Source organism: Ambystoma mexicanum, chromosome 11 (assembly GCF_040938575.1).
Source record: "Ambystoma mexicanum isolate Mex_15411 chromosome 11, UKY_AmexF1_1, whole genome shotgun sequence".
In the NCBI taxonomy this organism is placed as follows: domain Eukaryota; kingdom Metazoa; phylum Chordata; class Amphibia; order Caudata; family Ambystomatidae; genus Ambystoma; species Ambystoma mexicanum.
In genome coordinates this window covers 899823932-899840175 of record NC_090934.1, presented here as the reverse complement: position 1 = coordinate 899840175, position 16244 = coordinate 899823932, and positions in this window count along the sequence as shown.

The window sequence follows — 16244 nt, the reverse complement described above, 5'->3', positions numbered from 1 at the left end:
CTCAATTACATACTACTGATCTTCACCAAGTACTACAAAGGCTACAGGATAATCATTTAAAGGCCAACCCCGACAAATGTGTCTTCCGTGTTTCTGAAGTCCGCTACCTTGGATTCATCCTATCTCCGGAAGGCATAAGGATGGATCCCTCCAAAGTCGATGCCATTCTACATTGGCCCACGCCTGGATCTGTCAAAGAAGTGCAGAGGTTTCTGGGGCTTGCAAATTTTTATCGCAAATTCATCTCGGGCTTCTCTGACAGGGTACTACCCATCACGCAGTTGTTGAAGAAATCCTCATCCCCTTTTTCCTGGACCACAGAGGCCGATCAGGCCTTCCAGGTGTTGAAGACAGATTTCTACACTGCTCCCATACTCTGTCAACCTGATCAAAATGCGAGATTTATTGTTGAGACTGATGCCTCCGCCACTGCCCTTGGGGCGGTTCTTCTCCAGGAGCAGGACGGTACAGAGCATCCCATCGCGTATTTGTCCAAGACCTTGAACGACAGTCAGACCCATTACTCTGTAATCGAAAAGAATCTGTTGGCCATGAAATCGGCCTGCGAAGAATGGCATCACCTGTTGCAGGGGAGTCTCTATCCCTTTGAAATTAGAACAGACCACAAGAACCTCAAAGCCATACAGAGTATGGAATGGGTCAACTCCCGACAAGCCCGGTGTGCCCATTTCTTCACTCAATATGATTTCACCCTGACATACTTACCTGGTTCCAAGAATATGCTTGCGGATGCCCTCTCAAGAAAGCCTTACCCAGGCGTATCTCAATTGGAAACACCCAGTCTCATGTTTCCTGATACCAGAGTCATCTATACTATCGACTCTTTCTTGGAGAAGGTCCACAGTGCCTTGTCCTCTTCGGAAATTCCATCTATGTATTCTAAAGACTTGGTGTTCAAGGATGCTTTATCTTTCCACAAGCAACGCGTGTTCCTACTGTGATGCTGGAAATGCATCGGAGGGACAGGGCCTCCGTATCCTTGTCCTTTACTGCTTTTTATCGTGTGTTCTGTCGTGTTTTCCGCGCAGGCGTTGATGTGGGACTCCTGGCGGTGCAGCTCTCTCTCTTTTGGTTTGGTGAACGGACCCGTGGGATACCTTTATGGCACCCATGGGTGTGGGTACAACCCTGTGCCCCTAGTGTATGTTTTTGGGCACCTGTGGGTGGCCCACAGAGCAGGGTATGGGCTGGTGGCAGCTCCACGCTGAATTTGACAGGTGCGCGGAGTGTCCTCCATTTTGGGATACCCTGGCCCTGCCATTGGGATCAGTTGATTCCGGATGGAAAACAAAATGGCCCCTGCGGCCTCTTGCTTTCTATGACCCATTACCTTGTTTTCCCAAAGTCCTGAGAAGCCCTGACTCTGTCCCTTCCCCCTGACTGGCTGTTGGGTGGAAGTGCCATATATGGTGTTGTTGTGAAGGCCCGGCCAGACTAGCTGGAGCCTTCCCGTGATGTATGTTGTGGGTACCTCCTGTGGGTGGGACCTGGGTGAATAGAGTGTGTGTCGAATATGCATTCTGTGTTGTGGATGTCTAGTATCTGGTGGTTGTCACAATAACTGAGACAGCCCTGCCCGAAACCGGTATGAATGCAGCTTGGAGTGTTGAATGGCTCGGTACTTGTCCCAATACACATAACTTGTTGTGAGTGTCTGGAGAGAAGTGAATGGCCTGAATACCTCGTGTGCCTAACTGGCTGCCTGCCTGCATGAATGTCCTTAGTCGTGATTGGATGCTTGAGTGTGACCCAGCGGAATGAATGGGAGATCAACAGTATATCTGGGGATCTCTCACTGCTAGGAATCGTGTTCAGAAGCTGAAGTCCACTACGATGAGTAACTGGAGTAACTGAAGCTTGACCTTGAAGCCCCGCTGGATGAGAAGAAGTGCTGTTGCTCTCCTTCACAATCTGAAAGCTGCTGTGTCTCCAAGGACTGACCCAGAGAGGACCTGGTAAGGCGCCCTCTTCCCGAGCTACGAGGGACCACCGTGCACAGCTGATCTTTGCCAAAGCTCCCTGGTAGACAGACCTTGGACAGGCTGCCGACCCGAGACGGGGACTACCGCTGAATCTCAAAGAGAAGCACCCGGACTGCTGTCCACCACTGTCGACGACCGCCGTCGCCGACCGGATGTGCCGTGCTCCCGTTTGCCTAAGAACTTCTTTTGATCATCGGACGCTCTCGTCTGCATCGTCGCCCGCTTTATCCCGCTGGAGAAGGCCCGACCATCGACGCGCCGATGAGCATCCGCCGGTGGGTTTCCCGCCACCTAAGGACCACAGAGACGCCGACGACTCGACGCCCTTGCTGGGCCACAGTTCTTCATCATCTCTTTGTGGTCCAGAGCTATCGTCACCAAGGTGCCCTGCATGCCTCTTCCTTGCAGGACGCCAACGCTCTGTCGTCGATGAGCACCGCTAGGAACGAAGCTGCCACTTCACCGCCGTAGGTCAACCTGTTCGCCGTCGGACGTTCGACGACCCGTGACTCCTGCCTTAAAGGGAGGGCACTCAAGAAGGTCCTTTGATTCCCCGACACCGAACGCCAAGTTCCTCGACGCCTCTCGACGATCCGTGGCTCCTGCTTTAAAGGGAGTCACTCAAGAAGGATCGGTCGAAGCATCTTCGGAGAACTATACTCCACCAGGTACATTGGGGGGGTAAAATCTTAATAGGAGGAAATAAGACTTTCGAACAATATATGGACTGGGCTTGCGCTATATATCTTTATTTACAGGTTGCCCAGTGTTAAGATGGATTTCTGAACTCTGTCCTGGAGGGGCAGAGGTTCAGAAGGCCAGCCTAGTTTCTTGGAACAGGGTAACCTCTGGACAAGCCAGACCAATCAGGGTAGCGATCGCGGCGGTCAAGGCTAGGTCTCAAGAGGGGTGAGGGTGACTGAAAGCCCGCAATGAGCACACAAAGCAAGGACACTTACAAATTACTCCAAGCAGGTGTTATATTAAAAATATATACACATTTATTACAAGGCCTTTGTAACATTGACCGTAGCGAGAAATCACAATAAAACTCAAGTAAACCAACACATACCAATCCAATTCTATATATATACAAATACAAACGAGTCTTAAGAGTTAGACGCACAAAATGTGTAGACCACCTAGATGGGGAGGAAAACAGGCAGTGTGAATAATAATTAGACTCAATCCGCCTTCAGAGGCACCTAACTAAAAGGAAGTCCAAGCCCTAGGAAGAGTGGAGCCTTGTGCTCAAAAGTACCTGCACACGCTGGTGCCAACGGGCAAAAGGGGAGTCTCTTCGATGGAATCAGGCAGTTTAGTTCGATGAACAAATGAAGATGAACAGAGCTCCGTGACTCAAACGCAGCCTCCACTGGGGGCAGAAGCAGAGCACGAGTACGGAAAGGCGTGCTGTTAGACACACTGGGGAAAAGCTATGGGCTACTGCAGGAGGGCGACCAGTTCCTAGCGTTGCTACTCACCGGTCCCCAATGCAGGCAGACCCAGGCTTCTCCACGTCAGTTTCAGTGCTGGCAGGTTCAGATACGAGCAGGGGACGTCTCGGCATCATGTAGATTCGGCGGCAGCAGAAGTTCGAGTTGAGGATGTCCCAAACGCAGTGAACCCGCACAGATTGTTACCACAGCAGGGCAACGAAGCGGCCGTGTGTATTTCAGCCCAAGGTACACTTCTCACTTCAGACCTGGGAATGCCAAGTGTACGAATCGTGTGAGAGTGTCAAGGACTCGGAATACAGCACAACCTGACGGCGGTAAGACGCAAGACTCCTGTGGAGGCTGGTCAGTCCACTGGATGGCCCAGAGACGCTTCCGAAGGCCTACATGCAGGAGATGATGAAGATGCCGAGAATAGTTGTTCCCACTATTCCAAAGGGTCGAAGTACCAGTACAGGCCCTCTCGTTCGAACAGAGGCAGAATGGTTTCACAGAGTGACAGCAGTGCAGAGGAGCAGTCATTCGGCGGGTCACCAGCGATTCCTCGGTTCAGCCTCTTGGTTGCAGGATACTTGGCTCCTGTATCCGTCATTCATGAGAACTCAGGAGATCGACATGGTAGTGGTGTTTCCAGCCTCCTCTTATCCAGAGTTCCCTTTGCGCCAAAACGGAGATCTGCTCACAAAACACTCACACTATACGTGGACCTATCACGGACCGTGGTGGTCCCAGGCATTCACGACACACTAGACTCTCTGGCACCCAGGATGTGTATTGGGACCAGACATCCCAGCCCACCCTGGAGGCACACACAAGGCCTGTAGAAGCCCGCGAAAGCATCTGTGTTTCGCGGGAAAGTACATGCCCAAATAAGGAAGGCCCCGAGTCTGCTCGACCTGGGGAAGGTGAAGGGGGCAAGACGGTTAGCGGGCAGGACAAAGAGCCTCGTGGTCTGGCCATTTTGGGAGCCAGGCCACCATTTTGGGCTAAGCGCGAGAAACACGCTTAAACAGCCAAAAGGAGCTCAAAACTCAAAGAAACGATTGCTGCCACCAGTCCCGTCCGTGATTCACATGCACCATTCGTTAACAATCCAAAGAGAGTGTCGAGGGCCTGTAGAGTGACTAGAGACCCAAGAGAGCAGTAACTTAGCTTACAGTGCCCTCTTGTGTCATGTTGCGCAAAAGCTGCAACATGATAAAAGAACTACGGAAAACAACGTTTCCCGGTACCGACTGTCTTAAGGGCATGCCAGTTTCCCCGTAAGAATGGATCGAAAGCCCAGAGGAGTGTGGCAGAAGGCTGCACTTCTCTGGCAAAGTCTAGATCAGGGTGAAAACAACAGCAAAAAGTTTAGGGGTTGCCACATGGAAGGAAAATTACCCACAATTAAGAAATCTTTCCTAACAACATGCACACACTTAATGGGAATGACTCACATTCGAATGTTGTGAGCGACAACTGTGGTGGGGGCAACCTGTTCACAGGCAATGGAATGTCATTTTACCCCCAATAGGACAGCCCACGGAAGGACCTGATGTATTCCATGGTATTGTATGTTTTGACCGTATCTAAACGGTCGCACATACAAAAAGGTCTGAAAATGCTACCACCAAAGGTTTGAACACCAAAAGTTCGAACCTTTGATGGTAGCATTGTAAACAGTATAGTGAGTAGGGGTTTTGGGGGGTATACCCCTGCAGCCTTCAGTAAAAAAAAAAAAAAGAAAAAAAAAGGAAAAAGACCCTGCCGCGCTGGTTCCCGATCACGGAAGTGAAAGGGAACTGGCGCCGCAGGGACCCAGCGTGAAGAAGGTAAGTGGGGTTTGTTTATGTTGGGGGTATGGGTGGAGGTGTGTTGAGGGTGTGGGTGGGGTTTGTGTCATAGGTGTGTTGTGGGTGTGTTGTGGGTGGGGGTGTGGGTATGTACGTGTTTTCACATGAGAAAGGTGCAAACTTTTGGTAGTTTTCACCTTTCTCATGTGAACCTTCCGGCTGCAGCAAAATCAGCCAGGGTCAGATCACTTAGATCCGTGTTCCCTCCTATCGATTACAACCAACCCAGCAGAGGAACCACGTATAGGGTGATGATAGATGACAAGACTGTTTCCTTTCTCGTAAACATGGGGGCAACTAGATTGTGTATCAGGGAGGGAAGGTATACAATGTCAGGCAATGTCATGAATGCACAGGGATTTTATGGGGCAATGGATTTGCTTACTTTTACAGACGATCTTACACTTTCTATAGGGGAGCATGACTTAGCTTTACCATTGTTGTATTGCCGACAGACACCAGTGAACAGAATGGGAAGAGACATTATGAGCAAACTTAACATGACCAGCCATTCGCGTACCAAGGGATAGTGTGTTCCACACCTGAGAATCACCTCCTAAACATGAGGGAGATTATTCAAGCCTATTGCAGACGTTCAGTACAGAGACGGGTGCCAGCAGATGAAGAGTTGCTCCTATATGGAGTTGAAGTAATAATAGCATGGCTCCCAGGGATTCAGAGCAAATTGTGGCATCTTCCAAATTAATACATATTCAGACCAGAGCTACCATTGGATGAGCCAGAGGGGACGGTGATCCTGCTAGAACTAGAGACAGTAATAGTGGGAGAAGACAGGATAACAGTGCAGGGGACAGATTACACCCGATGAGCATGGAGGACAGTGATTGCAATGGGAGAAGGTTACCGGTTGACTACTGTGACTGACGCAGGATTGTTCAAAGACAACCGCTCGGATCATGAGATGGTGTTTGACATTAGCATTACATACTAGGTGTAGATACACTACATAAAGGTACTACAGAGAATGGCAATGATGCTACAAGCACCACCATCATTTCTCGAGGAGGACTTGGCCAAGGTCTCCAGTGTCTTATGGACCACAAGTCCCTATGACGTGCGGCTTTTGAAAGGAATAGGAGCAGTTAAGATAAAACTTAAGACAGGAGACATTTTACAGAGAGTAAGGCAATACCCTCTGTCAAGGGAGGTGGATTATGTCATTTATGAGACCATTGTGGCCCTAGTCAAGCAAGGCATTTTAATTCCATCAGAATCACTGGCCAACACAGTGGTGTACCCTGTGAAAAAGGCAACAGAGGGGCTGTGGCATTTTATATGGGATTCACACCCTTTCAACCACATTGCTGAGGCTGAATTTTCTCTAGTTCTGAATTCAGCAACAATTTTCTGTAACATTCCCACGAAAGCTACCCACTTCACAGTTATAGACTTGAAGAATGCCTTCTTCTCTATACCACTCCATACAGACTCACAAGATTTGACTTCATTGCTATATAGAAATAAAATTTGGAAGCACACTTGTCTCCCACAAGAGTACTGCAAGTTCCCTTCCATATTGAACAGGATCCTCCAGATGGACTTAGGCAATGTACAGTTAGAAAGGTTTGTTGTACAGTACGTGGACAACATTTTCATCTACAGCAAAACAGAAATGCAGTGTAGAAATGACTCTGTGCATATGTTGACTGTACTTGGAGAAAAGGTATATAAGGTAGACAAAGCCAAACTACAATATTGTCTAAAAGAAGTGTTATATATTGGACAACTGATATCACAAGTCAGACGAAAAATGACACCATAGAGGGCAAAGGCAATTCGCAAGACTCCATGCCCATAAGACAAATGCAGCAGTTTTTAGGCCTCTGCAATTACTGCAGAGCATGGGTATTTGACTACAGCACAGATACAAGGTATTTGTTGAAGACAGCAATATGCACAGCTCCACTGTTAGGGATCCCAGGCTATCATAACAAATTGTATTTATTCTCACACTCAGTGATGAGAGGACACTAGTCCTGCCAGCAGGCACTGGCTGCTGCCGCCTTTGCAGTGGAGAAATCAGTGAGTATTACCATGGGATGCATCACAACTCTTTTTGTGGAACATGCTCTCTTCACAGTACTAGAACAACCCAAAAGAACACTGACTACAGAAAGGGCTTCAGGATATGAGTGATACTATAAAATTGTAATGCTCACCTGATTCCCCTAGAGGTGCCGGTCTTGACTGGGCGTATACCGTATCTTCAAAGGTGATGTGTAACACACGGCTGGCTCTTTGGGCTGGACCTTTGTGCACTGTATGTCTGACTCGAAGGGTAAGATGTCTTAGGTAAGTGAACGCCGTGCTCTCCATCTGCCTCGGGGGCAGGGTGCTGTAACCAGTTTCTTCACTGGATAAGGGGAGCAGGCCTCTTGACTTCAGAGGACTGCTGTCCGTCGTTTACTGCACGAACGGTAAATTTCGAGTAATTCTAATGTCTTTAAAAGTCTTTAGTAATGATGTCTCTTGTTTTGCAGGGTTCCGGCGATGGCGGATGACGGGCTGAAGTGAGTTGAAGATGGAGCCCGTGTGATGAATAGAAGCGCCTGGAAGCACGTAAGTAAGCGCTTGTTGCCTGCTTCACGATGCGCTCTAACTGTCTTTTTATTTTGCAGGTACAAGTTCGGAGCGGCTGCAGGGTGCCGGAATACCCACTGGGTTAGATGTGGAAAGGAGTAATGGCACGTGAGAATTAAAGTTCCCCAATGTCTTTAAACGCACCTTGTTTTGTCTTTCAGATGCGGGATGCAGCGCCGAAGGCCTCCGGAGCGTGCGAAGAAATGGTGAGCTTTTGTCTTTCAGATGCCGGAATGCAGTGCGAAGACCTCCGGAGCGCACGAAGAGTAGGTAAGCCTTTGTCTTTCAGATGCCGGAATGCAGCGCGAGGCAGCCGATGGACCAGGTAAGTGAAGCGCTGTCACTGAAGACCGTAATGCTAACCTGTTCTTTCTTGTCTTTATAGGTGTTGCTGAAGACTGGATTCAGGATGGTAAGCCTTTTTCCTTAGGCCCAGGATCAGATGCAGAAGACACGATGAGCGTTCTGCTGCAGAGGATGCAGAATAACGCAAAGCAAGATTCATCCATCGGGTGTGGTTTAAATAGCCTCCTGTAGTGCTTAGGTGTCTCCTTCCACAGCCACGTCTAGGTAAGAAAAGAGTTCCTGCTTTCCAGAAGAGTTCCAGTGTTCTGAACCCAGGGAGTGGCTCCTGCCCCACCCAACAGGAAAAGTAGTTCCAAACAGAAGAGGATCAGAGGCTCAAATGGCAGGCAAGTAAGCAGCATGGTCTGCTGCAGGTAAGTCCACCCAAGCATTATGAGCCCGGCGCTTCCAGCGCTGGGACTGGGCATATTTATGAGCCTGGTGCCACTGGCGCCAGGACTTGGTCCAAAAGGTCCCAATTGGGACTGGTTGGCCCTCGGAACCTGGGTTATGGATCTGCTTCCAAGGGAGTTGGGAAAACCCTGACCTTTTGGAAGCAGAGATCATGACAGTACCCCCCCTCAAGGCCCCTCCCAAACCGGGCTTCTCCGGGGGTTTTGGCTTGTCAGGAAATGTTCGGTGAAATCTTTTGATTAGGCGAGGAGCGTGGACATATTCAGCAGGTTCCCAGGATCTCTCTTGGGGGCCGTAGCCTTTCCAGTCAATTAGGTAAAATAGTTTAGATTTGGAGATCTTGGAGTCCAGAATGCTTTTGACTTCAAACTTGAGTTCTCCATCAACTAGGATGGGTTTTGGAGATTTAGTTAGTCGAGTTTGAGGTTGCACGGGTTTTAGTAGAGAGACGTGGAAGACCTGATGTATCTTCATGTGTGGGGGCAAGTCCAACTTGACCGCTACTGGGTTTACTATGGTAGTGATGGAATAGGGACCAAGGTATCTTGGGTTGAATGTGCGTGGCCCTTTTAGAGGTAGATATTTGGTGGATAACCAGACTTGATCCCCTACTTGATATTGAGGGGCTTCCTTCCGATGTTGATCTGCTCCTTTCTTGTATTGTTCTTTAGCCCTTTGAAGGTGAGAAACAGCTTCCTTTAAGGCTTAGGTGATTGTAGAATGCAGGTAGTCTACTGCTGGTGTTTCAAGATCTTGGAGGAGATCCAACTCCGAGGTTCGAGGGTGACTGCCGTATAAAAGAAAAAACGGGGTTTTCCCAGTCCCCGAATGGACAGAGTTGTTGTAGGCATATTCGGCTATCCAAAGGATGTCTTTCCAAGTTTTTTCAGTTTGTTGCAGCATGCAGCGTAAATACTGTTCCAGAGTTTGATTGGTTCTCTCGGTTTGTCCGTCGGTCTGAGGGTGGTGACTGGTCGATAGTCTCACATCAATTTGAGCCGACCGACAGCAACTTCGCCAAAAATGAGAAATAAATTGACTACCTCGATCCGAAATTAGAACCGAAGGAAAACCGTGCAGTCGGACGATGTTTTCGAGAAATTCTCGGGCCAGAGTTGCTGCTGTTGGCAAGCCTTTGAGCGGAATGAAATGCGCCATCTTGGAGAATAAGTCCACGATTACTAGAATCGTATTGTATCCGGAGCATGGAGGTAGATCGGTGATGAAGTCCATAGAAAGCGTATGCCAAGGGCGAGGTGGGATGTCAATAGGGCGTAAGAGGCCTGCTGGTCTTTCCTTTTGACTCTTGTTTTGGGCGCATACTCCACAGGACATTATAAAGTCTCTGATATCTTTTTTCCAAGACGGCCACCAGAAGTAGCGCTTGATCTTTTCTGAGGTCTTGGCCATACCGGGATGTCCTTCCATTAAAGAATCGTGATAACAAGAGATTACTTTTTTCTGTAAATCTGTGCTGGGCAGGTATAATCGTTCTTGGAAATACAATAAGTTGTCCTTTACTGCAAAGTCCTTTCCCTGCAGATGCCAATTCTGTATGTCTGCTGGAGTTACAAGTTGCCTGGCTTTATCCTTAACTTCCTCTATGGATTGTGTGGCGATTACACCCAGAATTCTTTTTCGGGAATGATTGGTACAGGTTTAGGGTTGATCAAATGTTCTTCCACTCCCATCCGAGAAAGGGCATCAGCTTTACCGTTTTTTGTACCAGGTCGATAGGTAATTATGAAGTCAAACTCGGCAAAGAATAATGCCCAACGGAGTTGTCTAGAGGATTGGGCTTTTGCGGTTTTCAAATATTGCAGGTTTCGGTGATCCGTAATCACAGTAACGGTGTGTCGGGCCCCCAGCAGATAATGCCGCCAAGCCTTAAAGGCAGACTTGATAGCCAGAAGTTCCTTGTCAGTAATCGTGTAGTTGATTTCACGAGGCAAGAATTTGCGGGACCAAAATGCCACGGGATGCAACTGATTGGTTACCGGGTCCTTTTGTGATAGAACTGCCCCCATGCCAAGGCTTGAAGCATCAGTTTCCACGATGTAGGAGAGTTCGGGGCGAGGGTGTTTTAAGATTGGTGCAGAGATAAATCTAGTCTTCAAATCCTGGAAAGCTTGTTCCGCCTCGGTAGACCATTCAAAACGTTTGTTTTTCTTTAACAAGGCAGTGATGGGCTGGACTATCCGAGAAAATTCGGGGATAAACCTGCGATAAAGTTAGCGAAGCCTAACATGCTTTGCACACCTTTTACGGAGGATGGTGATGGCCATTTGAGAACTGCATCGACCTTCTTTGAATCCATCCGCACTCCGCGAGGTGATAATATGAATCCCAAGAATTCAACTTCAGTCACGTTGAAAACACATTTTTCCAATTTAGCGAAAAGTTTGTGTTGACGCAATCTTTCGAGGACCATTTTCACGTGTTTCCGATGTTCAGATTCCGATGAAGAATAAACGAGGATGTTGTCAATGTAAACCACAACACACACATCTATGAGTTCTCTGAGGACATCGTTCATAAAATATTGAAAGGCGGCCGGGGCATTGCAAAGTCCGAAGGGCATGACCTGATATTCAAATAGCCCATATTTGGTGCGGAAGGCCGTCTTCCATTCATCGCCCTCTTTTACTCGTACCAAGTGGTAGGCTCCTCTAAGATCCAGCTTTGTATATATGCATGCTTTTCTGACTTGGTCCAGGAGTTCAGGGATCAAAGGTAACGGATATCTATTCTTGACGGTGATCTGGTTCAGGGAACGATAATCTATACAAGTTCTAAGGTCTCCTTCCTTTTTTGGAACGAAGAACAAAGCTGAAGAAGCAGGGGACTTGGAAGGACGAATAAACCCATTTGCCAGGTATTGATCCAGGTATTGTCGAAGGTGAAGGTTCTCAGGCTCGGTGAGGGCATAAATTCTACTACAAGGAGGAGTAGATCCAGGTATCAGGTCTATCTGGCAGTCATAAGACCTATGAGGAGGTAGAGAGTTAGCCTGATCCTTCCGGAAGACATCTTGGTATTCTAGGTATTCGGGAGGTAACTGGGGAGTCTCTGAAGAAATTGCTGCCAGTGCAACACCAGGTGGAGGGTGACAAGTAGAGACACATTCTGGAAACTGGACCGTTCTTGCTCGCCAATCGATCAGAGGATTGTGTTTCTCTAACCAAGGTATTCCTAGAATAATTTGAAACTGAGGAGCCTTGATCACATCGAACACGATCTTCTCATGGTGTCCATCTTGACTTACTCGCGTCACTTCTTGAGTGGTATGCGTTACTGGTCCGGAGGCTATCTCCGTTCCATCCACCGTAGTAATGACGTCCTTTACAGCCTTGGGACAAAGAGTTAGATTCATCCTCAAAACCATTTCATGATCCACATAATTGCCGATGGCACCGCTGTCGACGTAAGCTTCAATTGCATGTAATCGATCCGGATTATCAGTGCTAATGAGGACCATAGGTATCACGAAATGCGAGGTCACGGAACTGGTTTTCACGCTCGGCAAGAGGACCTCTATTCTTGTCGGGCGAGGTCGTTTCCCTGCTCAGAGTTTGTAACTTTGGTAACTGCAGCTCCTACTGCCTTCTTGGCAGGTTTCACCGGACAGTCTCGAAGAAAGTGCCCTCAGTTTCCGCAATAGAGGCATAATTGCAACTGTTTTCTCCTTTCCCGCTCCTTTTGTGTTAGGGGACCTTTCAGGCCCCCTATTTGCATGGGTTCCCCGGAGTCTACTCCTTTGGAAGGATTTGACGGTTTGGAAAATACTCGAGCATCAAACTTGGAACGATCGGCCTTCCTGTTCTGCAGTCTGTGATCTATTTGAACGACTTAGTCTATATAGTCCGAACAATCTTGTGGGGGATTCACTACTTGGGCTAACACATCTTTGAGCTCTCCACGTAGACCTCTATAAAACAGCGTAATCCTTTTGTCCTCAGGCCATTGAGTTTCCACTATCAGTCTGTTGAAAGACGCAATATAAGCCAAAAGGTCTTGATTACCTTGTCGCAACGAAAGAAGCTCATTGTCCAAGGCCTGCCCCTGTGAATGTCTTGCGAACAGTTTTTCCATACTGAGCTGAAAAGCTTGAAAATCATGGAGGACCGGATCATCTTGATTTACTAGAGGGATCGACCAGTCTGCCGCATTGCCACTAAGGTACGAAAGCATGAAAGCTACTTTAGCTTGATCAGTTGGAAAGGCTGCTGGCCGGCATAAGAAATGCAACCTGCACGGATTGATAAATACTGCAAACCTCTTTGGGTCACCAGAAAATCGTTCGGGCGGAGCCAGAGGTACATTCCCAGGTAGGTTGATCTGCACTGGATTCATAGAGGATGTAGAAGGAAAACTTTTCCCCCAGATGCGGGTAACGGGGTCTGTCCGGCTTGTGACTGTAGCAATTGTCTAGCGAGATCATCTGTTCGCTCCTTGGAAATAATCAGTTCCCTTCTTAGAGCGTTCGTTTCCTGACGGGCTGCATGCACTTCTGCCCTTAGTTCCCCAAGTAACTGGGCTAGCTGGTCGGTATCCGAGGTTTCCATAGCGCCTGGACGGGAGTTTTGCGGTAGGCTTTGCGTTCTGTAACGCTCACCTGATTCCCGTAGAGGTGCCGGTCTTGACTGGGCGTATGCCGTATCTTCAAAGGTGATGTGTAACACACGGCTGGCTCTTTGGGCTGGACCTCTGTGCACTGTATGTCTGACTCGAAGGGTAAGATGTCTTAGGTAAGTGAACGCTGTGCTCTCCATCTGCCTCGGGGCAGGGTGCTGTAACCAGTTTCTTCACTGGATAAGGGGAGCAGGCCTCTTGACTTCAGAGGACTGCTGTCCGTCGTTTACTGCACGAATGGTAAGTTTCGAGTAATTCTAATGTCTTTAAAAGTCTTTAGTAATGATGTCTCTTGTTTTGCAGGGTTCCGGCGATGGCGGATGACGGGCTGAAGTGAGTTGAAGATGGAGCCCGTGTGATGAATAGAAGCGCCTGGAAACACGTAAGTAAGCGCTTGTTGCCTGCTTCACGATGCGCTCTAACTGTCTTTTTATTTTGCAGGTACAAGTTCGGAGCGGCTGCAGGGTGCCGGAATACCCACTGGGTTAGATGTGGAAAGGAGTAATGGCACGTGAGAATTAAAGTTCCCCAATGTCTTTAAACGCACCTTGTTTTGTCTTTCAGATGCGGGATGCAGCGCCGAAGGCCTCCGGAGCGTGCGAAGAGTTGGTGAGCTTTTGTCTTTCAGATGCCGGAATGCAGTGCAAAGACCTCCGGAGCGCACGAAGAGTAGGTAAGCCTTTGTCTTTCAGATGCCGGAATGCAGCGCGAGGCGTTGATGACAGCCGATGGACCAGGTAAGTGAAGCGCTGTCACTGAAGACCGTAATGCTAACCTGTTCTTTCTTGTCTTTATAGGTGTTGCTGAAGACTGGATTCAGGATGGTAAGCCTTTTTCCTTAGGCCCAGGATCAGATGCAGAAGACATGATGAGCGTTCTGCTGCAGAGGATGCAGAATAACGCAAAGCAAGATTCATCCATCGGGTGTGGTTTAAATAGCCTCCTGTAGTGCTTAGGTGTCTCCTTCCACAGCCACGCCTAGGTAAGAAAAGAGTTCCTGCTTTCCAGAAGAGTTCCAGTGTTCTGAACCTAGGGAGTGGCTCCTGCCCCACCCAACAGGAAAAGTAGTTCCAAACAGAAGAGGATCAGAGGCTCAACTGGCAGGCAAGTAAGCAGCATGGTCTGCTGCAGGTAAGTCCACCCAAGCATTATGAGCCCGGCGCTTCCAGCCCTGGGACTGGGCATATTTATGAGCCTGGTGCCACTGGCGCCAGGACTGGGTCCAAAAGGTCCCAATTGGGACTGGTTGGCCCTCGGAACCTGGGTTATGGATCTGCTTCCAAGGGAGTTGGGAAAACCCTGACCTTTTGGAAGCAGAGATCATGACAAAAATCCAGCCATCAACGTATTAAGATGCCGACTGGTGAACCCGGCGACATTCGAGGAAGATTATGTACATGACTGCACTACAAATATACAAAACTAGAACAACATCCCAAAAGTGAGAGACAAGGCACTTGAGGGGGGAGAAGTACTTTACATTGATGGTTCGTCAACTATAGACCAGACCACCGGGGAAAGACATACCGGGACGGCAGTAGCGAAGATAAAAGAGAATGGGACAAGTAAGGTTTTAGTAAGCACACCCTTACCATCACATTTTGCAGCACAAGCTGCAGAGCTAGTAGCTTTAATACTGGTGCTGGAATAGAGTAAGAACCAGGAAGTGACAGTATATTCAGATTCAGCCTATGTGATGCCTAAAGTCCATTCTGGACTGTCATGTTGGCTAAGGAGGGGCTTCCGACGCGCTGCCTGGTCACTGGTGCAGCACGCACTCTTATTGGGCAGACTGATAGAAGCGCTCCATTTCCCAGCAAGCATAGCGGTCGTGAAATGCTAGGCCCACAAAAGGTGGTAGGATCCCATCTACAGGGGCAACGAGGCAACAGATGTGGAACTAAATGTGCAGCATATTTCGCTGACATCCTAGATATGGACACCCCATCTCAGGTGCATAGTTATGCACGAACAATGGTACTGAAAGAAGGCTATAATACACTACCGTTGACACAAATAATGCCCACAGAGGAGAAGGGATTATGGGTAAAAAAGCAGTGTTATATATCACCTTCAGATGCCCTATGGTGGCAGAAAGCATGGGTAAGGTAGTAATGCCCTTATCGTTGTTACACACAGCACTGAAACAACTACACCATCCTACCGATATGGGGAAGGATGTAGTTGCTGCTCACATTGGAGAAGATTGGTTCTGTCCCAGCCTGGCAGAGCATGTGGCAGAACCTATGACTAACTGACTTGTCTGCATGCAATTTACAGCAGGCCATATGCTGAGGGTAGTGAGAGGAGCCATACCTTTCCCACTGGGTCCATTCCAACACCTTCATGTTGATTATGTAGACATGCTCCAAGTATGTCAGGGTTACCGCTACATGATAGTGGTTGTATGTCAGTTCTCCCAAAGGATCAAATATGGCCCCTGTTTCCATCTTGATGCCCTTCGGGTGGTAAAATTCCTGGTTAGAGAAATATTCCCAAGGCGTGGCATATGTGGGGTCCTGCGGTCTGACAACAGCCTTCACTTCGCCAATGAGATGTTCCATCACATTACTGCTTTGCTTGGAATTCAACACAAATTCTCCTGTGCGTACCACTCGCAGGTAAACAGGATTCTCAAGTGCCTCAACAGGCTGCTCAAAGAGTTCATCGTCAAGATAAAAGTCACCTTAAATAAAAATTTATCTCCACTGTCTGCCTTTTGCATTATTCACATTGCGCAACAAACCAGACTCTGACCACCACTTAACCCCACACAAGGTGGTAAATGGGCGGTGCATGTGATTTCCCCTGGCTCCTCCCACTGGGGCTTTCACAGCTGCATAATCAATGTCTAATGTATTGGGACAGGAAATGTATGATTAAACTGCTGCCTTGATGGCTAGTGCCTCTTGTATTTCTTGCCAACTGCAGGCATGACGGGAGGGTCTCAAAGGAAA